The sequence below is a fragment of the Triturus cristatus genome, chromosome 8 (assembly GCF_964204655.1).
Source record: "Triturus cristatus chromosome 8, aTriCri1.1, whole genome shotgun sequence".
In the NCBI taxonomy this organism is placed as follows: domain Eukaryota; kingdom Metazoa; phylum Chordata; class Amphibia; order Caudata; family Salamandridae; genus Triturus; species Triturus cristatus.
Window position 1 is genome coordinate 737,244,162 of NC_140591.1, and position 21,651 is coordinate 737,265,812.

Below are 21,651 nucleotides of genomic sequence, written 5' to 3' on the forward strand. Positions count from 1 at the left end.
TAAAGATCTTCCTGCTGAATGCAAGGCGCATTAAAAACTGCATATCGCTGGACTAAAGCATTCCTTGCATAGCCTCTAACATCATAACATAACTGAGCTGCTAGCAGCAAGCTAACCAATACCTTTCTGAAATGAGAATGACATGTGCTTATCTGCTCAATCAGTGCTCAATCAGGCTCGATCAGGCGAGATTTAGAAAAGGTGGAAAGGGTCCAAGTGGATGCCCCTTCCTTTTTAGGGTGGGTCCTGCTGACTATCATAGGATTGCTTGTAAAAGTGGCCAGGGTCAGAGGAAAAGCTGCCAACACTTCTTAGCGTTCTCTATAGATGCAGCCATTTTCTGTGACTGTAATTTCGGCCTTTTCCCAGAAGTCTCTATTCTGCCTATGCAAATTAACAAAAGCAGTGCTTATTCCTCACTTGCTCAAATGTCCTTCCTGTCCAGAAAGCTCTGATTAAGCATGCTTATTTTCTTTTTCTGGGATATTTTAAATTGTTTCGCTGTCCAGTCTGTGGCAGTAGAAAGCTGCTTATGATGCCAGGTTTTGATGAATCCCCAAGGTACAAGTACAGAGGAATATATCAGTCTCTAGGATATGGAACTTTTAGCTAACACATCACAATATGTGATGCTTGCCAAGAAAACACTACATTCTGGAGCGCTGATGATCAGAACATTCTGCTCCTGAAGGATAGAAAAGACAGCTTGATTGAAATAAAGTCTGTTTATATTGACGCTCTCTCTCTCCCTATATATACATACATGCATACACACACACACACAGGTATGTCATGCATTTCTTCAGATTTGTTTCAACCATTTACCATTTATTGGAGAATCCCTACTTTTCAAGTGACTGCAAATGAAGTCATCTCTGGCACTTTTTGTGCAAAGTAAGAGACACACATGACACCTTTTTATAAAAGTCATCGGTTTCTTTGTTACTGTGTACTTTCAAAGCATGGGGCTTTCACACGTCAGGTAAACCTGATTACCACTACACAACAAAAGCAGATGCAGCTTTCTTATCTATGTCGTGATAGAACAGTTGTGAATTGAGTAGAAGAAGGGCCCTGATGTGATACTTATTACATGCAGCCTGTAAGATAGTCAAACATGCAGGCTAGGAAGGAAGATGCAAATATCAATGTATTAGAAAAACACCTAAAGGCGAGTGATATGCTTTCATTCATGCATGGCTAGGAAAAATCGCCATACTGTTGCAAACATTCTTACACCACCAACTGGAAATAAATGATTCTGACATTAAACGTAAAGGTGACAATGCATTTGTATCATCACCCTGAGAAGGATCATCTTGGAATTGAGCCGAGGGCCTCTGCACTCAAAGCCAGAAACACTCCACTAAAATAAGATTCCTGTTGGTGCCAACAATTCTCCATGTTAATGCTTGTTCTAGGTGAGCAGTGAACCGATTGCAGGGCTCTTTTGAAAGCAAGGTCTGAGAACCAACAGATACATCCACACGCCGATTACTTTAGTGTTTTGAGAGAATTCCCTTTCTTGGAACGAGATTGCATGAAATAATCTTCAGGGCTTGGACAATTCCATGGCAAAACGGCACCTATCAACATTGTAGCCAACACAATATAACAACTGTTTCTGCCCGGTTTCGAACCGGGGACCTTTCGCGTGTGAGGCGAACGTGATAACCACTACACTACAGAAACAGATACCTACAGTTGATTTTTCTGTAATGAAACTGCTCCGAACTGGCTATTCCATGGGCCTCTGGCTTTAGATTTCTTTCATGCAACCTGCCCGACATCCCTAGCTGAACGCTCGTACATGCCATGCAAGACCAGATGTTTGGTATTAGCTCAGACTGGGCAGGGCTGAAGCATGAGACTCTAGCAAAGAATTATCCACTACTGCAAAGAAAAAATTGATGTTGGTTTTGAAACGCAAACTTCAAAACAACTTGAAAAGAGTACCAAGAAAAGGGCTCGTCCGGGATTTGAACCCGGGACCTCTCGCACCCAAAGCGAGAATCATACCCCTAGACCAACGAGCCCTCAAAATCCTCTTACCTCTCAAAAGCTAATACCGGCTCTAAGCCCGCAATGAAGATCATGCTGGTATCTTTATGATGCTTGGTCTGTGAATACGCATGAAAGTCAGTCTCAACTTACCCTTTCTCAAACGATAGCACTATCATTTACAAGTGTCTCCTTTTATTCCGTCCCAGCTTTGGACACGTCTTACAGGAAGTCAGCCCTTATTTATATATTTCTTCAGTGGCTGAAGCTTAATGAGAAAGAGTAACAAGTTGTTCATAACAACATAAGAAACACATTGTGCATTTTCTCTTAAATACTCCTTCACTTTGTGCCAAAAGAAATACCAAGGTGAATACCTAGGCCACAGATTCAAGCTAAAGATCTTCCTGCTGAATGCAAGGCGCAATAAAAACTGCATATCGCTGGACTAAAGCATTCCTTGCATAGCCTCTAACATCATAACATAACTGAGCTGCTAGCAGCAAGCTAACCAATACCTTTCTGAAATGAGAATGACATGTGCTTATCTGCTCAATCAGTGCTCAATCAGGCTCGATCAGGCGAGATTTAGAAAAGGTGGAAAGGGTCCAAGTGGATGCCCCTTCCTTTTTAGGGTGGGTCCTGCTGACTATCATAGGATTGCTTGTAAAAGTGGCCAGGGTCAGAGGAAAAGCTGCCAACACTTCTTAGCGTTCTCTATAGATGCAGCCATTTTCTGTGACTGTAATTTCGGCCTTTTCCCAGAAGTCTCTATTCTGCCTATGCAAATTAACAAAAGCAGTGCTTATTCCTCACTTGCTCAAATGTCCTTCCTGTCCAGAAAGCTCTGATTAAGCATGCTTATTTTCTTTTTCTGGGATATTTTAAATTGTTTCGCTGTCCAGTCTGTGGCAGTAGAAAGCTGCTTATGATGCCAGGTTTTGATGAATCCCCAAGGTACAAGTACAGAGGAATATATCAGTCTCTAGGATATGGAACTTTTAGCTAACACATCACAATATGTGATGCTTGCCAAGAAAACACTACATTCTGGAGCGCTGATGATCAGAACATTCTGCTCCTGAAGGATAGAAAAGACAGCTTGATTGAAATAAAGTCTGTTTATATTGACGCTCTCTCTCTCCCTATATATACATACATGCATACACACACACACACAGGTATGTCATGCATTTCTTCAGATTTGTTTCAACCATTTACCATTTATTGGAGAATCCCTACTTTTCAAGTGACTGCAAATGAAGTCATCTCTGGCACTTTTTGTGCAAAGTAAGAGACACACATGACACCTTTTTATAAAAGTCATCGGTTTCTTTGTTACTGTGTACTTTCAAAGCATGGGGCTTTCACACGTCAGGTAAACCTGATTACCACTACACAACAAAAGCAGATGCAGCTTTCTTATCTATGTCGTGATAGAACAGTTGTGAATTGAGTAGAAGAAGGGCCCTGATGTGATACTTATTACATGCAGCCTGTAAGATAGTCAAACATGCAGGCTAGGAAGGAAGATGCAAATATCAATGTATTAGAAAAACACCTAAAGGCGAGTGATATGCTTTCATTCATGCATGGCTAGGAAAAATCGCCATACTGTTGCAAACATTCTTACACCACCAACTGGAAATAAATGATTCTGACATTAAACGTAAAGGTGACAATGCATTTGTATCATCACCCTGAGAAGGATCATCTTGGAATTGAGCCGAGGGCCTCTGCACTCAAAGCCAGAAACACTCCACTAAAATAAGATTCCTGTTGGTGCCAACAATTCTCCATGTTAATGCTTGTTCTAGGTGAGCAGTGAACCGATTGCAGGGCTCTTTTGAAAGCAAGGTCTGAGAACCAACAGATACATCCACACGCCGATTACTTTAGTGTTTTGAGAGAATTCCCTTTCTTGGAACGAGATTGCATGAAATAATCTTCAGGGCTTGGACAATTCCATGGCAAAACGGCACCTATCAACATTGTAGCCAACACAATATAACAACTGTTTCTGCCCGGTTTCGAACCGGGGACCTTTCGCGTGTGAGGCGAACGTGATAACCACTACACTACAGAAACAGATACCTACAGTTGATTTTTCTGTAATGAAACTGCTCCGAACTGGCTATTCCATGGGCCTCTGGCTTTAGATTTCTTTCATGCAACCTGCCCGACATCCCTAGCTGAACGCTCGTACATGCCATGCAAGACCAGATGTTTGGTATTAGCTCAGACTGGGCAGGGCTGAAGCATGAGACTCTAGCAAAGAATTATCCACTACTGCAAAGAAAAAATTGATGTTGGTTTTGAAACGCAAACTTCAAAACAACTTGAAAAGAGTACCAAGAAAAGGGCTCGTCCGGGATTTGAACCCGGGACCTCTCGCACCCAAAGCGAGAATCATACCCCTAGACCAACGAGCCCTCAAAATCCTCTTACCTCTCAAAAGCTAATACCGGCTCTAAGCCCGCAATGAAGATCATGCTGGTATCTTTATGATGCTTGGTCTGTGAATACGCATGAAAGTCAGTCTCAACTTACCCTTTCTCAAACGATAGCACTATCATTTACAAGTGTCTCCTTTTATTCCGTCCCAGCTTTGGACACGTCTTACAGGAAGTCAGCCCTTATTTATATATTTCTTCAGTGGCTGAAGCTTAATGAGAAAGAGTAACAAGTTGTTCATAACAACATAAGAAACACATTGTGCATTTTCTCTTAAATACTCCTTCACTTTGTGCCAAAAGAAATACCAAGGTGAATACCTAGGCCACAGATTCAAGCTAAAGATCTTCCTGCTGAATGCAAGGCGCAATAAAAACTGCATATCGCTGGACTAAAGCATTCCTTGCATAGCCTCTAACATCATAACATAACTGAGCTGCTAGCAGCAAGCTAACCAATACCTTTCTGAAATGAGAATGACATGTGCTTATCTGCTCAATCAGTGCTCAATCAGGCTCGATCAGGCGAGATTTAGAAAAGGTGGAAAGGGTCCAAGTGGATGCCCCTTCCTTTTTAGGGTGGGTCCTGCTGACTATCATAGGATTGCTTGTAAAAGTGGCCAGGGTCAGAGGAAAAGCTGCCAACACTTCTTAGCGTTCTCTATAGATGCAGCCATTTTCTGTGACTGTAATTTCGGCCTTTTCCCAGAAGTCTCTATTCTGCCTATGCAAATTAACAAAAGCAGTGCTTATTCCTCACTTGCTCAAATGTCCTTCCTGTCCAGAAAGCTCTGATTAAGCATGCTTATTTTCTTTTTCTGGGATATTTTAAATTGTTTCGCTGTCCAGTCTGTGGCAGTAGAAAGCTGCTTATGATGCCAGGTTTTGATGAATCCCCAAGGTACAAGTACAGAGGAATATATCAGTCTCTAGGATATGGAACTTTTAGCTAACACATCACAATATGTGATGCTTGCCAAGAAAACACTACATTCTGGAGCGCTGATGATCAGAACATTCTGCTCCTGAAGGATAGAAAAGACAGCTTGATTGAAATAAAGTCTGTTTATATTGACGCTCTCTCTCTCCCTATATATACATACATGCATACACACACACACACAGGTATGTCATGCATTTCTTCAGATTTGTTTCAACCATTTACCATTTATTGGAGAATCCCTACTTTTCAAGTGACTGCAAATGAAGTCATCTCTGGCACTTTTTGTGCAAAGTAAGAGACACACATGACACCTTTTTATAAAAGTCATCGGTTTCTTTGTTACTGTGTACTTTCAAAGCATGGGGCTTTCACACGTCAGGTAAACCTGATTACCACTACACAACAAAAGCAGATGCAGCTTTCTTATCTATGTCGTGATAGAACAGTTGTGAATTGAGTAGAAGAAGGGCCCTGATGTGATACTTATTACATGCAGCCTGTAAGATAGTCAAACATGCAGGCTAGGAAGGAAGATGCAAATATCAATGTATTAGAAAAACACCTAAAGGCCAGTGATATGCTTTCATTCATGCATGGCTAGGAAAAATCGCCATACTGTTGCAAACATTCTTACACCACCAACTGGAAATAAATGATTCTGACATTAAACGTAAAGGTGACAATGCATTTGTATCATCACCCTGAGAAGGATCATCTTGGAATTGAGCCGAGGGCCTCTGCACTCAAAGCCAGAAACACTCCACTAAAATAAGATTCCTGTTGGTGCCAACAATTCTCCATGTTAATGCTTGTTCTAGGTGAGCAGTGAACCGATTGCAGGGCTCTTTTGAAAGCAAGGTCTGAGAACCAACAGATACATCCACACGCCGATTACTTTAGTGTTTTGAGAGAATTCCCTTTCTTGGAACGAGATTGCATGAAATAATCTTCAGGGCTTGGACAATTCCATGGCAAAACGGCACCTATCAACATTGTAGCCAACACAATATAACAACTGTTTCTGCCCGGTTTCGAACCGGGGACCTTTCGCGTGTGAGGCGAACGTGATAACCACTACACTACAGAAACAGATACCTACAGTTGATTTTTCTGTAATGAAACTGCTCCGAACTGGCTATTCCATGGGCCTCTGGCTTTAGATTTCTTTCATGCAACCTGCCCGACATCCCTAGCTGAACGCTCGTACATGCCATGCAAGACCAGATGTTTGGTATTAGCTCAGACTGGGCAGGGCTGAAGCATGAGACTCTAGCAAAGAATTATCCACTACTGCAAAGAAAAAATTGATGTTGGTTTTGAAACGCAAACTTCAAAACAACTTGAAAAGAGTACCAAGAAAAGGGCTCGTCCGGGATTTGAACCCGGGACCTCTCGCACCCAAAGCGAGAATCATACCCCTAGACCAACGAGCCCTCAAAATCCTCTTACCTCTCAAAAGCTAATACCGGCTCTAAGCCCGCAATGAAGATCATGCTGGTATCTTTATGATGCTTGGTCTGTGAATACGCATGAAAGTCAGTCTCAACTTACCCTTTCTCAAACGATAGCACTATCATTTACAAGTGTCTCCTTTTATTCCGTCCCAGCTTTGGACACGTCTTAAAGGAAGTCAGCCCTTATTTATATATTTCTTCAGTGGCTGAAGCTTAATGAGAAAGAGTAACAAGTTGTTCATAACAACATAAGAAACACATTGTGCATTTTCTTTTAAATACTCCTTCACTTTGTGCCAAAAGAAATACCAAGGTGAATACCTAGGCCACAGATTCAAGCTAAAGATCTTCCTGCTGAATGCAAGGCGCATTAAAAACTGCATATCGCTGGACTAAAGCATTCCTTGCATAGCCTCTAACATCATAACATAACTGAGCTGCTAGCAGCAAGCTAACCAATACCTTTCTGAAATGAGAATGACATGTGCTTATCTGCTCAATCAGTGCTCAATCAGGCTCGATCAGGCGAGATTTAGAAAAGGTGGAAAGGGTCCAAGTGGATGCCCCTTCCTTTTTAGGGTGGGTCCTGCTGACTATCATAGGATTGCTTGTAAAAGTGGCCAGGGTCAGAGGAAAAGCTGCCAACACTTCTTAGCGTTCTCTATAGATGCAGCCATTTTCTGTGACTGTAATTTCGGCCTTTTCCCAGAAGTCTCTATTCTGCCTATGCAAATTAACAAAAGCAGTGCTTATTCCTCACTTGCTCAAATGTCCTTCCTGTCCAGAAAGCTCTGATTAAGCATGCTTATTTTCTTTTTCTGGGATATTTTAAATTGTTTCGCTGTCCAGTCTGTGGCAGTAGAAAGCTGCTTATGATGCCAGGTTTTGATGAATCCCCAAGGTACAAGTACAGAGGAATATATCAGTCTCTAGGATATGGAACTTTTAGCTAACACATCACAATATGTGATGCTTGCCAAGAAAACACTACATTCTGGAGCGCTGATGATCAGAACATTCTGCTCCTGAAGGATAGAAAAGACAGCTTGATTGAAATAAAGTCTGTTTATATTGACGCTCTCTCTCTCCCTATATATACATACATGCATACACACACACACACAGGTATGTCATGCATTTCTTCAGATTTGTTTCAACCATTTACCATTTATTGGAGAATCCCTACTTTTCAAGTGACTGCAAATGAAGTCATCTCTGGCACTTTTTGTGCAAAGTAAGAGACACACATGACACCTTTTTATAAAAGTCATCGGTTTCTTTGTTACTGTGTACTTTCAAAGCATGGGGCTTTCACACGTCAGGTAAACCTGATTACCACTACACAACAAAAGCAGATGCAGCTTTCTTATCTATGTCGTGATAGAACAGTTGTGAATTGAGTAGAAGAAGGGCCCTGATGTGATACTTATTACATGCAGCCTGTAAGATAGTCAAACATGCAGGCTAGGAAGGAAGATGCAAATATCAATGTATTAGAAAAACACCTAAAGGCCAGTGATATGCTTTCATTCATGCATGGCTAGGAAAAATCGCCATACTGTTGCAAACATTCTTACACCACCAACTGGAAATAAATGATTCTGACATTAAACGTAAAGGTGACAATGCATTTGTATCATCACCCTGAGAAGGATCATCTTGGAATTGAGCCGAGGGCCTCTGCACTCAAAGCCAGAAACACTCCACTAAAATAAGATTCCTGTTGGTGCCAACAATTCTCCATGTTAATGCTTGTTCTAGGTGAGCAGTGAACCGATTGCAGGGCTCTTTTGAAAGCAAGGTCTGAGAACCAACAGATACATCCACACGCCGATTACTTTAGTGTTTTGAGAGAATTCCCTTTCTTGGAACGAGATTGCATGAAATAATCTTCAGGGCTTGGACAATTCCATGGCAAAACGGCACCTATCAACATTGTAGCCAACACAATATAACAACTGTTTCTGCCCGGTTTCGAACCGGGGACCTTTCGCGTGTGAGGCGAACGTGATAACCACTACACTACAGAAACAGATACCTACAGTTGATTTTTCTGTAATGAAACTGCTCCGAACTGGCTATTCCATGGGCCTCTGGCTTTAGATTTCTTTCATGCAACCTGCCCGACATCCCTAGCTGAACGCTCGTACATGCCATGCAAGACCAGATGTTTGGTATTAGCTCAGACTGGGCAGGGCTGAAGCATGAGACTCTAGCAAAGAATTATCCACTACTGCAAAGAAAAAATTGATGTTGGTTTTGAAACGCAAACTTCAAAACAACTTGAAAAGAGTACCAAGAAAAGGGCTCGTCCGGGATTTGAACCCGGGACCTCTCGCACCCAAAGCGAGAATCATACCCCTAGACCAACGAGCCCTCAAAATCCTCTTACCTCTCAAAAGCTAATACCGGCTCTAAGCCCGCAATGAAGATCATGCTGGTATCTTTATGATGCTTGGTCTGTGAATACGCATGAAAGTCAGTCTCAACTTACCCTTTCTCAAACGATAGCACTATCATTTACAAGTGTCTCCTTTTATTCCGTCCCAGCTTTGGACACGTCTTAAAGGAAGTCAGCCCTTATTTATATATTTCTTCAGTGGCTGAAGCTTAATGAGAAAGAGTAACAAGTTGTTCATAACAACATAAGAAACACATTGTGCATTTTCTCTTAAATACTCCTTCACTTTGTGCCAAAAGAAATACCAAGGTGAATACCTAGGCCACAGATTCAAGCTAAAGATCTTCCTGCTGAATGCAAGGCGCAATAAAAACTGCATATCGCTGGACTAAAGCATTCCTTGCATAGCCTCTAACATCATAACATAACTGAGCTGCTAGCAGCAAGCTAACCAATACCTTTCTGAAATGAGAATGACATGTGCTTATCTGCTCAATCAGTGCTCAATCAGGCTCGATCAGGCGAGATTTAGAAAAGGTGGAAAGGGTCCAAGTGGATGCCCCTTCCTTTTTAGGGTGGGTCCTGCTGACTATCATAGGATTGCTTGTAAAAGTGGCCAGGGTCAGAGGAAAAGCTGCCAACACTTCTTAGCGTTCTCTATAGATGCAGCCATTTTCTGTGACTGTAATTTCGGCCTTTTCCCAGAAGTCTCTATTCTGCCTATGCAAATTAACAAAAGCAGTGCTTATTCCTCACTTGCTCAAATGTCCTTCCTGTCCAGAAAGCTCTGATTAAGCATGCTTATTTTCTTTTTCTGGGATATTTTAAATTGTTTCGCTGTCCAGTCTGTGGCAGTAGAAAGCTGCTTATGATGCCAGGTTTTGATGAATCCCCAAGGTACAAGTACAGAGGAATATATCAGTCTCTAGGATATGGAACTTTTAGCTAACACATCACAATATGTGATGCTTGCCAAGAAAACACTACATTCTGGAGCGCTGATGATCAGAACATTCTGCTCCTGAAGGATAGAAAAGACAGCTTGATTGAAATAAAGTCTGTTTATATTGACGCTCTCTCTCTCCCTATATATACATACATGCATACACACACACACACAGGTATGTCATGCATTTCTTCAGATTTGTTTCAACCATTTACCATTTATTGGAGAATCCCTACTTTTCAAGTGACTGCAAATGAAGTCATCTCTGGCACTTTTTGTGCAAAGTAAGAGACACACATGACACCTTTTTATAAAAGTCATCGGTTTCTTTGTTACTGTGTACTTTCAAAGCATGGGGCTTTCACACGTCAGGTAAACCTGATTACCACTACACAACAAAAGCAGATGCAGCTTTCTTATCTATGTCGTGATAGAACAGTTGTGAATTGAGTAGAAGAAGGGCCCTGATGTGATACTTATTACATGCAGCCTGTAAGATAGTCAAACATGCAGGCTAGGAAGGAAGATGCAAATATCAATGTATTAGAAAAACACCTAAAGGCGAGTGATATGCTTTCATTCATGCATGGCTAGGAAAAATCGCCATACTGTTGCAAACATTCTTACACCACCAACTGGAAATAAATGATTCTGACATTAAACGTAAAGGTGACAATGCATTTGTATCATCACCCTGAGAAGGATCATCTTGGAATTGAGCCGAGGGCCTCTGCACTCAAAGCCAGAAACACTCCACTAAAATAAGATTCCTGTTGGTGCCAACAATTCTCCATGTTAATGCTTGTTCTAGGTGAGCAGTGAACCGATTGCAGGGCTCTTTTGAAAGCAAGGTCTGAGAACCAACAGATACATCCACACGCCGATTACTTTAGTGTTTTGAGAGAATTCCCTTTCTTGGAACGAGATTGCATGAAATAATCTTCAGGGCTTGGAGAATTCCATGGCAAAACGTCACCTATCAACATTGTAGCCAACACAATATAACAACTGTTTCTGCCCGGTTTCGAACCGGGGACCTTTCGCGTGTGAGGCGAACGTGATAACCACTACACTACAGAAACAGATACCTACAGTTGATTTTTCTGTAATGAAACTGCTCCGAACTGGCTATTCCATGGGCCTCTGGCTTTAGATTTCTTTCATGCAACCTGCCCGACATCCCTAGCTGAACGCTCGTACATGCCATGCAAGACCAGATGTTTGGTATTAGCTCAGACTGGGCAGGGCTGAAGCATGAGACTCTAGCAAAGAATTATCCACTACTGCAAAGAAAAAATTGATGTTGGTTTTGAAACGCAAACTTCAAAACAACTTGAAAAGAGTACCAAGAAAAGGGCTCGTCCGGGATTTGAACCCGGGACCTCTCGCACCCAAAGCGAGAATCATACCCCTAGACCAACGAGCCCTCAAAATCCTCTTACCTCTCAAAAGCTAATACCGGCTCTAAGCCCGCAATGAAGATCATGCTGGTATCTTTATGATGCTTGGTCTGTGAATACGCATGAAAGTCAGTCTCAACTTACCCTTTCTCAAACGATAGCACTATCATTTACAAGTGTCTCCTTTTATTCCGTCCCAGCTTTGGACACGTCTTACAGGAAGTCAGCCCTTATTTATATATTTCTGCAGTGGCTGAAGCTTAATGAGAAAGAGTAACAAGTTGTTCATAACAACATAAGAAACACATTGTGCATTTTCTCTCAAATACTCCTTCACTTTGTGCCAAAAGAAATACCAAGGTGAATACCTAGGCCACAGATTCAAGCTAAAGATCTTCCTGGTGAAGGCAAGGCGCAATAAAAACTGCATATCGCTGGACTAAAGCATTCCTTGCATAGCCTCTAACATCATAACATAACTGAGCTGCTAGCAGCAAGCTAACCAATACCTTTCTGAAATGAGAATGACATGTGCTTATCTGCTCAATCAGTGCTCAATCAGGCGAGATTTAGAAAAGGTGGAAAGGGTCCAAGTGGATGCCCCTTCCTTTTTAGGGTGGGTCCTGCTGACTATCATAGGATTGCTTGTAAAAGTGGTCAGGGTCAGAGGAAAAGCTGCCAACACTTCTTAGAGTTCTCTATAGATGCAGCCATTTTCTGTGACTGTAATTTCGGCCTTTTCCCAGAAGTCTCTATTCTGCCTATGCAAATTAACAAAAGCAGTGCTTATTCCTCACTTGCTCAAAGGTCCTTCCTGTCCAGAAAGCTCTGATTAAGCATGCTTATTTTCTTTTTCTGGGATATTTTAAATTGTTTCGCTGTCCAGTCTGTGGCAGTAGAAAGCTGCTTATGATGCCAGGTTTTGATGAATCCCCAAGGTACAAGTACAGAGGAATATATCAGTCTCTAGGATATGGAACTTTTAGCTAACACATCACAATATGTGATGCTTGCCAAGAAAACACTACATTCTGGAGCGCTGATGATCAGAACATTCTGCTCCTGAAGGATAGAAAAGACAGCTTGATTGAAATAAAGTCTGTTTATATTGACGCTCTCTCTCTCCCTATATATACATACATGCGTACACACACACACACAGGTATGTCATGCATTTCTTCAGATTTGTTTCAACCATTTACCATTTATTGGAGAATCCCTACTTTTCAAGTGACTGCAAATGAAGTCATCTCTGGCACTTTTTGTGCAAAGTAAGAGACGCACATGACACCTTTTTATAAAAGTCATTGGTTTCTTTGTTACTGTGTACTTTCAAAGCATGGGGCTTTCCCACGTCAGGTAAACCTGATTACCACTACACAACAAAAGCAGATGCAGCTTTCTTATCTATGTCGTGATAGAACAGTTGTGAATTGAGTAGAAGAAGGGCCCTGATGTGATACTTATTACATGCAGCCTGTAAGATAGTCAAACATGCAGGCTAGGAAGGAAGATGCAAATATCAATGTATTAGAAAAACACCTAAAGGCGAGTGATATGCTTTCATTCATGCATGGCTAGGAAAAATCGCCATACTGTTGCAAACATTCTTACACCACCAACTGGAAATAAATGATTCTGACATTAAACGTAAAGGTGACAATGCATTTGTATCATCACCTTGAGAAGGATCATCTTGGAATTGAGCCGAGGGCCTCTGCACTCAAAGCCAGAAACACTCCACTAAAATAAGATTCCTGTTGGTGCCAACAATTCTCCATGTTAATGCTTGTTCTAGGTGAGCAGTGAACCGATTGCAGGGCTCTTTTGAAAGCAAGGTCTGAGAACCAACAGATACATCCACACGCCGATTACTTTAGTGTTTTGAGAGAATTCCCTTTCTTGGAACGAGATTGCATGAAATAATCTTCAGGGCTTGGACAATTCCATGGCAAAACGGCACCTATCAACATTGTAGCCAACACAATATAACAACTGTTTCTGCCCGGTTTCGAACCGGGGACCTTTCGCGTGTGAGGCGAACGTGATAACCACTACACTACAGAAACAGATACCTACAGTTGATTTTTCTGTAATGAAACTGCTCCGAACTGGCTATTCCATGGGCCTCTGGCTTTAGATTTCTTTCATGCAACCTGCCCGACATCCCTAGCTGAACGCTCGTACATGCCATGCAAGACCAGATGTTTGGTATTAGCTCAGACTGGGCAGGGCTGAAGCATGAGACTCTAGCAAAGAATTATCCAGTACTGCAAAGAAAAAATTGATGTTGGTTTTGAAACGCAAACTTCAAAACAACTTGAAAAGAGTACCAAGAAAAGGGCTCGTCCGGGATTTGAACCCGGGACCTCTCACACCCAAAGCGAGAATCATACCCCTAGAACAACGAGCCCTCAAAATCCTCTTACCTCTCAAAAGCTAATAACGGCTCTAAGCCCGCAATGAAGATCATGCTGGTATCTTTATGATGCTTGGTCTGTGAATACGCATGAAAGTCAGTCTCAACTTACCCTTTCTCAAACGATAGCACTATCATTTACAAGTGTCTCCTTTTATTCCGTCCCAGCTTTGGACACGTCTTACAGGAAGTCAGCCCTTATTTATATATTTCTGCAGTGGCTGAAGCTTAATGAGAAAGAGTAACAAGTTGTTCATAACAGCATAAGAAACACATTGTGCATTTTCTCTCAAATACTCCTTCACTTTGTGCCAAAAGAAATACCAAGGTGAATACCTAGGCCACAGATTCAAGCTAAAGATCTTCCTGCTGAATGCAAGGCGCAATAAAAACTGCATATCGCTGGACTAAAGCATTCCTTGCATAGCCTCTAACATCATAACATAACTGAGCTGCTAGCAGCAAGCTAACCAATACCTTTCTGAAATGAGAATGACATGTGCTTATCTGCTCAATCAGTGCTCAATCAGGCGAGATTTAGAAAAGGTGGAAAGGGTCCAAGTGGATGCCCCTTCCTTTTTAGGGTGGGTCCTGCTGACTATCATAGGATTGCTTGTAAAAGTGGTCAGGGTCAGAGGAAAAGCTGCCAACACTTCTTAGCGTTCTCTATAGATGCAGCCATTTTCTGTGACTGTAATTTCGGCCTTTTCCCAGAAGTCTCTATTCTGCCTATGCAAATTAACAAAAGCAGTGCTTATTCCTCACTTGCTCAAAGGTCCTTCCTGTCCAGAAAGCTCTGATTAAGCATGCTTATTTTCTTTTTCTGGGATATTTTAAATTGTTTCGCTGTCCAGTCTGTGGCAGTAGAAAGCTGCTTATGATGCCAGGTTTTGATGAATCCCCAAGGTACAAGTACAGAGGAATATATCAGTCTCTAGGATATGGAACTTTTAGCTAACACATCACAATATGTGATGCTTGCCAAGAAAACACTACATTCTGGAGCGCTGATGATCAGAACATTCTGCTCCTGAAGGATAGAAAAGACAGCTTGATTGAAATAAAGTCTGTTTATATTGACGCTCTCTCTCTCCCTATATATACATACATGCGTACACACACACACACAGGTATGTCATGCATTTCTTCAGATTTGTTTCAACCATTTACCATTTATTGGAGAATCCCTACTTTTCAAGTGACTGCAAATGAAGTCATCTCTGGCACTTTTTGTGCAAAGTAAGAGACGCACATGACACCTTTTTATAAAAGTCATTGGTTTCTTTGTTACTGTGTACTTTCAAAGCATGGGGCTTTCCCACGTCAGGTAAACCTGATTACCACTACACAACAAAAGCAGATGCAGCTTTCTTATCTATGTCGTGATAGAACAGTTGTGAATTGAGTAGAAGAAGGGCCCTGATGTGATACTTATTACATGCAGCCTGTAAGATAGTCAAACATGCAGGCTAGGAAGGAAGATGCAAATATCAATGTATTAGAAAAACACCTAAAGGCGAGTGATATGCTTTCATTCATGCATGGCTAGGAAAAATCGCCATACTGTTGCAAACATTCTTACACCACCAACTGGAAATAAATGATTCTGACATTAAACGTAAAGGTGACAATGCATTTGTATCATCACCTTGAGAAGGATCATCTTGGAATTGAGCCGAGGGCCTCTGCACTCAAAGCCAGAAACACTCCACTAAAATAAGATTCCTGTTGGTGCCAACAATTCTCCATGTTAATGCTTGTTCTAGGTGAGCAGTGAACCGATTGCAGGGCTCTTTTGAAAGCAAGGTCTGAGAACCAACAGATACATCCACACGCCGATTACTTTAGTGTTTTGAGAGAATTCCCTTTCTTGGAACGAGATTGCATGAAATAATCTTCAGGGCTTGGACAATTCCATGGCAAAACGGCACCTATCAACATTGTAGCCAACACAATATAACAACTGTTTCTGCCCGGTTTCGAACCGGGGACCTTTCGCGTGTGAGGCGAACGTGATAACCACTACACTACAGAAATAGATACCTACAGTTGATTTTTCTGTAATGAAACTGCTCCGAACTGGCTATTCCATGGGCCTCTGGCTTTAGATTTCTTTCATGCAACCTGCCCGACATCCCTAGCTGAACGCTCGTACATGCCATGCAAGACCAGATGTTTGGTATTAGCTCAGACTGGGCAGGGCTGAAGCATGAGACTCTAGCAAAGAATTATCCACTAATGCAAAGAAAAAATTGATGTTGGTTTTGAAACGCAAACTTCAAAACAACTTGAAAAGAGTACCAAGAAAAGGGCTCGTCCGGGATTTGAACCCGGGACCTCTCACACCCAAAGCGAGAATCATACCCCTAGACCAACGAGCCCTCAAAATCCTCTTACCTCTCAAAAGCTAATAACGGCTCTAAGCCCGCAATGAAGATCATGCTGGTATCTTTATGATGCTTGGTCTGTGAATACGCATGAAAGTCAGTCTCAACTTACCCTTTCTCAAACGATAGCACTATCATTTACAAGTGTCTCCTTTTATTCCGTCCCAGCTTTGGACACGTCTTACAGGAAGTCAGCCCTTATTTATATATTTCTGCAGTGGCTGAAGCTTAATGAGAAAGAGTAACAAGTTGTTCATAACAGCATAAGAAACACATTGTGCATTTTCTCTCAAATACTCCTTCACTTTGTGCCAAAAGAAATACCAAGGTGAATACCTAGGCCACAGATTCAAGCTAAAGATCTTCCTGCTGAATGCAAGGCGCAATAAAAACTGCATATCGCTGGACTAAAGCATTCCTTGCATAGCCTCTAACATCATAACATAACTGAGCTGCTAGCAGCAAGCTAACCAATACCTTTCTGAAATGAGAATTACATGTGCTTATCTGCTCAATCAGTGCTCGATCAGGCGAGATTTAGAAAAGGTGGAAAGGGTCCAAGTGGATGCCCCTTCCTTTTTAGGGTGGGTCCTGCTGACTATCATAGGATTGCTTGTAAAAGTGGCCAGGGTCAGAGGAAAAGCTGCCAACACTTCTTAGCGTTCTCTATAGATGCAGCCATTTTCTGTGACTGTAATTTCGGCCTTTTCCCAGAAGTCTCTATTCTGCCTATGCAAATTAACAAAAGCAGTGCTTATTCCTCACTTGCTCAAATGTCCTTCCTGTCCAGAAAGCTCTGATTAAGCATGCTTATTTTCTTTTTCTGGGATATTTTAAATTGTTTCGCTGTCCAGTCTGTGGCAGTAGAAAGCTGCTTATGATGCCAGGTTTTGATGAATCCCCAAGGTACAAGTACAGAGGAATATATCAGTCTCTAGGATATGGAACTTTTAGCTAACACATCACAATATGTGATGCTTGCCAAGAAAACACTACATTCTGGAGCGCTGATGATCAGAACATTCTGCTCCTGAAGGATAGAAAAGACAGCTTGATTGAAATAAAGTCTGTTTATATTGACGCTCTCTCTCTCCCTATATATACATACATGCGTACACACACACACACAGGTATGTCATGCATTTCTTCAGATTTGTTTAAACCATTTACCATTTATTGGAGAATCCCTACTTTTCAAGTGACTGCAAATGAAGCCATCTCTGGCACTTTTTGTGCAAAGTAAGAGACACACATGACACCTTTTTATAAAAGTCATCGGTTTCTTTGTTACTGTGTACTTTCAAAGCATGGGGCTTTCACACGTCAGGTAAACCTGATTACCACTACACAACAAAAGCAGATGCAGCTTTCTTATCTATGTCGTGATAGAACAGTTGTGAATTGAGTAGAAGAAGGGCCCTGATGTGATACTTATTACATGCAGCCTGTAAGATAGTCAAACATGCAGGCTAAGAAGGAAGATGCAAATATCAATGTATTAGAAAAACACCTTAAGGCGAGTGATATGCTTTCATTCATGCATGGCTAGGAAAAATCGCCATACTGTTGCAAACATTCTTACACCACCAACTGGAAATAAATGATTCTGACATTAAACGTAGAGGTGACAATGCATTTGTATCATCACCTTGAGAAGGATCATCTTGGAATTGAGCCGAGGGCCTCTGCACTCAAAGCCAGAAACACTCCACTAAAATAAGATTCCTGTTGGTGCCAACAATTCTCCATGTTAATGCTTGTTCTAGGTGAGCAGTGAACCGATTGCAGGGCTCTTTTGAAAGCAAGGTCTGAGAACCAACAGATACATCCACACGCCGATTACTTTAGTGTTTTGAGAGAATTCCCTTTCTTGGAACGAGATTGCATGAAATAATCTTCAGGGCTTGGACAATTCCATGGCAAAACGGCACCTATCAACATTGTAGCCAACACAATATAACAACTGTTTCTGCCCGGTTTCGACCCGGGGACCTTTCGCGTGTGAGGCGAACGTGATAACCACTACACTACAGAAACAGATACCTACAGTTGATTTTTCTGTAATGAAACTGCTCCGAACTGGCTATTCCATGGGCCTCTGGCTTTAGATTTCTTTCATGCAACCTGCCCGACATCCCTAGCTGAACGCTCGTACATGCCATGCAAGACCAGATGTTTGGTATTAGCTCAGACTGGGCAGGGCTGAAGCATGAGACTCTAGCAAAGAATTATCCACTACTGCAAAGAAAAAATTGATGTTGGTTTTGAAACGCAAACTTCAAAACAACTTGAAAAGAGTACCAAGAAAAGGGCTCGTCCGGGATTTGAACCCGGGACCTCTCGCACCCAAAGCGAGAATCATACCCCTAGACCAACGAGCCCTCAAAATCCTCTTACCTCTCAAAAGCTAATACCGGCTCTAAGCCCGCAATGAAGATCATGCTGGTATCTTTATGATGCTTGGTCTGTGAATACGCATGAAAGTCAGTCTCAACTTACCCTTTCTCAAACGATAGCACTATCATTTACAAGTGTCTCCTTTTATTCCGTCCCAGCTTTGGACACGTCTTACAGGAAGTCAGCCCTTATTTATATATTTCTTCAGTGGCTGAAGCTTAATGAGAAAGAGTAACAAGTTGTTCATAACAACATAAGAAACACATTGTGCATTTTCTCTTAAATACTCCTTCACTTTGTGCCAAAAGAAATACCAAGGTGAATACCTAGGCCACAGATTCAAGCTAAAGATCTTCCTGCTGAATGCAAGGCGCAATAAAAACTGCATATCGCTGGACTAAAGCATTCCTTGCATAGCCTCTAACATCATAACATAACTGAGCTGCTAGCAGCAAGCTAACCAATACCTTTCTGAAATGAGAATGACATGTGCTTATCTGCTCAATCAGTGCTCGATCAGGCGAGATTTAGAAAAGGTGGAAAGGGTCCAAGTGGATGCCCCTGCCTTTTTAGGGTGGGTCCTGCTGACTATCATAGGATTGCTTGTAAAAGTGGCCAGGGTCAGAGGAAAAGCTGCCAACACTTCTTAGCGTTCTCTATAGATGCAGCCATTTTCTGTGACTGTAATTTCGGCCTTTTCCCAGAAGTCTCTATTCTGCCTATGCAAATTAACAAAAGCAGTGCTTATTCCTCACTTGCTCAAATGTCCTTCCTGTCCAGAAAGCTCTGATTAAGCATGCTTATTTTCTTTTTCTGGGATATTTTAAATTGTTTCGCTGTCCAGTCTGTGGCAGTAGAAAGCTGCTTATGATGCCAGGTTTTGATGAATCCCCAAGGTACAAGTACAGAGGAATATATCAGTCTCTAGGATATGGAACTTTTAGCTAACACATCACAATATGTGATGCTTGCCAAGAAAACACTACATTCTGGAGCGCTGATGATCAGAACATTCTGCTCCTGAAGGATAGAAAAGACAGCTTGATTGAAATAAAGTCTGTTTATATTGACGCTCTCTCTCTCCCTATATATACATACATGCATACACACACACACACAGGTATGTCATGCATTTCTTCAGATTTGTTTCAACCATTTACCATTTATTGGAGAATCCCTACTTTTCAAGTGACTGCAAATGAAGTCATCTCTGGCACTTTTTGTGCAAAGTAAGAGACACACATGACACCTTTTTATAAAAGTCATCGGTTTCTTTGTTACTGTGTACTTTCAAAGCATGGGGCTTTCACACGTCAGGTAAACCTGATTACCACTACACAACAAAAGCAGATGCAGCTTTCTTATCTATGTCGTGATAGAACAGTTGTGAATTGAGTAGAAGAAGGGCCCTGATGTGATACTTATTACATGCAGCCTGTAAGATAGTCAAACATGCAGGCTAGGAAGGAAGATGCAAATATCAATGTATTAGAAAAACACCTAAAGGCGAGTGATATGCTTTCATTCATGCATGGCTAGAAAAAGCGCCATACTGTTGCAAACATTCTTACACCACCAACTGGAAATAAATGATTCTGACATTAAACGTAAAGGTGACAATGCATTTGTATCATCACCCTGAGAAGGATCATCTTGGAATTGAGCCGAGGGCCTCTGCACTCAAAGCCAGAAACACTCCACTAAAATAAGATTCCTGTTGGTGCCAACAATTCTTCATGTTAATGCTTGTTCTAGGTGAGCAGTGAACCGATTGCAGGGCTCTTTTGAAAGCAAGGTCTGAGAACCAACAGATACATCCACACGCCGATTACTTTAGTGTTTTGAGAGAATTCCCTTTCTTGGAACGAGATTGCATGAAATAATCTTCAGGGCTTGGACAATTCCATGGCAAAACGGCACCTATCAACATTGTAGCCAACACAATATAACAACTGTTTCTGCCCGGTTTCGAACCGGGGACCTTTCGCGTGTGAGGCGAACGTGATAACCACTACACTACAGAAACAGATACCTACAGTTGATTTTTCTGTAATGAAACTGCTCCGAACTGGCTATTCCATGGGCCTCTGGCTTTAGATTTCTTTCATGCAACCTGCCCGACATCCCTAGCTGAACGCTCGTACATGCCATGCAAGACCAGATGTTTGGTATTAGCTCAGACTGGGCAGGGCTGAAGCATGAGACTCTAGCAAAGAATTATCCACTACTGCAAAGAAAAAATTGATGTTGGTTTTGAAACGCAAACTTCAAAACAACTTGAAAAGAGTACCAAGAAAAGGGCTTGTCCGGGATTTGAACCTGGGACCTCTCGCACCCAAAGCGAGAATCATACCCCTAGACCAACGAGCCCTCAAAATCCTCTTACCTCTCAAAAGCTAATACCGGCTCTAAGCCCGCAATGAAGATCATGCTGGTATCTTTATGATGCTTGGTCTGTGAATACGCATGAAAGTCAGTCTCAACTTACCCTTTCTCAAACGATAGCACTATCATTTACAAGTGTCTCCTTTTATTCCGTCCCAGCTTTGGACACGTCTTACAGGAAGTCAGCCCTTATTTATATATTTCTTCAGTGGCTGAAGCTTAATGAGAAAGAGTAACAAGTTGTTCATAACAACATAAGAAACACATTGTGCATTTTCTCTCAAATACTCCTTCACTTTGTGCCAAAAGAAATACCAAGGTGAATACCTAGGCCACAGATTCAAGCTAAAGATCTTCCTGCTGAATGCAAGGCGCAATAAAAACTGCATATCGCTGGACTAAAGCATTCCTTGCATAGCCTCTAACATCATAACATAACTGAGCTGCTAGCAGCAAGCTAACCAA

The 21,651-nt window shown here is 41.7% G+C and overlaps 13 non-coding genes across 13 annotated transcripts; all 13 read right to left on the bottom strand.

Moving 5' to 3' along the window:
* Positions 1–1,619: 1,619 nt before the first annotated feature.
* TRNAV-CAC (transfer RNA valine (anticodon CAC)) lies at positions 1,620–1,692 on the bottom strand. The gene has a single exon. It is a non-coding gene; the product is annotated as a tRNA-Val (tRNA).
* A 272-nt stretch (positions 1,693–1,964) lies between these two features.
* Positions 1,965–2,036, bottom strand: TRNAP-UGG (transfer RNA proline (anticodon UGG)). The gene has a single exon. It is a non-coding gene; the product is annotated as a tRNA-Pro (tRNA).
* A 1,980-nt stretch (positions 2,037–4,016) lies between these two features.
* Positions 4,017–4,089, bottom strand: TRNAV-CAC (transfer RNA valine (anticodon CAC)). The gene has a single exon. It is a non-coding gene; the product is annotated as a tRNA-Val (tRNA).
* A 272-nt stretch (positions 4,090–4,361) lies between these two features.
* On the bottom strand, positions 4,362–4,433 carry TRNAP-UGG (transfer RNA proline (anticodon UGG)). Its single transcript has one exon. It is a non-coding gene; the product is annotated as a tRNA-Pro (tRNA).
* A 1,980-nt stretch (positions 4,434–6,413) lies between these two features.
* On the bottom strand, positions 6,414–6,486 carry TRNAV-CAC (transfer RNA valine (anticodon CAC)). Its single transcript has one exon. It is a non-coding gene; the product is annotated as a tRNA-Val (tRNA).
* A 272-nt stretch (positions 6,487–6,758) lies between these two features.
* TRNAP-UGG (transfer RNA proline (anticodon UGG)) lies at positions 6,759–6,830 on the bottom strand. The gene has a single exon. It is a non-coding gene; the product is annotated as a tRNA-Pro (tRNA).
* Positions 6,831–8,810: 1,980 nt separating this feature from the next.
* On the bottom strand, positions 8,811–8,883 carry TRNAV-CAC (transfer RNA valine (anticodon CAC)). Its single transcript has one exon. It is a non-coding gene; the product is annotated as a tRNA-Val (tRNA).
* A 272-nt stretch (positions 8,884–9,155) lies between these two features.
* Positions 9,156–9,227, bottom strand: TRNAP-UGG (transfer RNA proline (anticodon UGG)). The gene has a single exon. It is a non-coding gene; the product is annotated as a tRNA-Pro (tRNA).
* A 1,980-nt stretch (positions 9,228–11,207) lies between these two features.
* TRNAV-CAC (transfer RNA valine (anticodon CAC)) lies at positions 11,208–11,280 on the bottom strand. Its single transcript has one exon. It is a non-coding gene; the product is annotated as a tRNA-Val (tRNA).
* Positions 11,281–11,552: 272 nt separating this feature from the next.
* On the bottom strand, positions 11,553–11,624 carry TRNAP-UGG (transfer RNA proline (anticodon UGG)). Its single transcript has one exon. It is a non-coding gene; the product is annotated as a tRNA-Pro (tRNA).
* Positions 11,625–13,594: 1,970 nt separating this feature from the next.
* Positions 13,595–13,667, bottom strand: TRNAV-CAC (transfer RNA valine (anticodon CAC)). Its single transcript has one exon. It is a non-coding gene; the product is annotated as a tRNA-Val (tRNA).
* Positions 13,668–18,713: 5,046 nt separating this feature from the next.
* TRNAP-UGG (transfer RNA proline (anticodon UGG)) lies at positions 18,714–18,785 on the bottom strand. The gene has a single exon. It is a non-coding gene; the product is annotated as a tRNA-Pro (tRNA).
* Positions 18,786–20,754: 1,969 nt separating this feature from the next.
* On the bottom strand, positions 20,755–20,827 carry TRNAV-CAC (transfer RNA valine (anticodon CAC)). Its single transcript has one exon. It is a non-coding gene; the product is annotated as a tRNA-Val (tRNA).
* Positions 20,828–21,651: the final 824 nt, after the last annotated feature.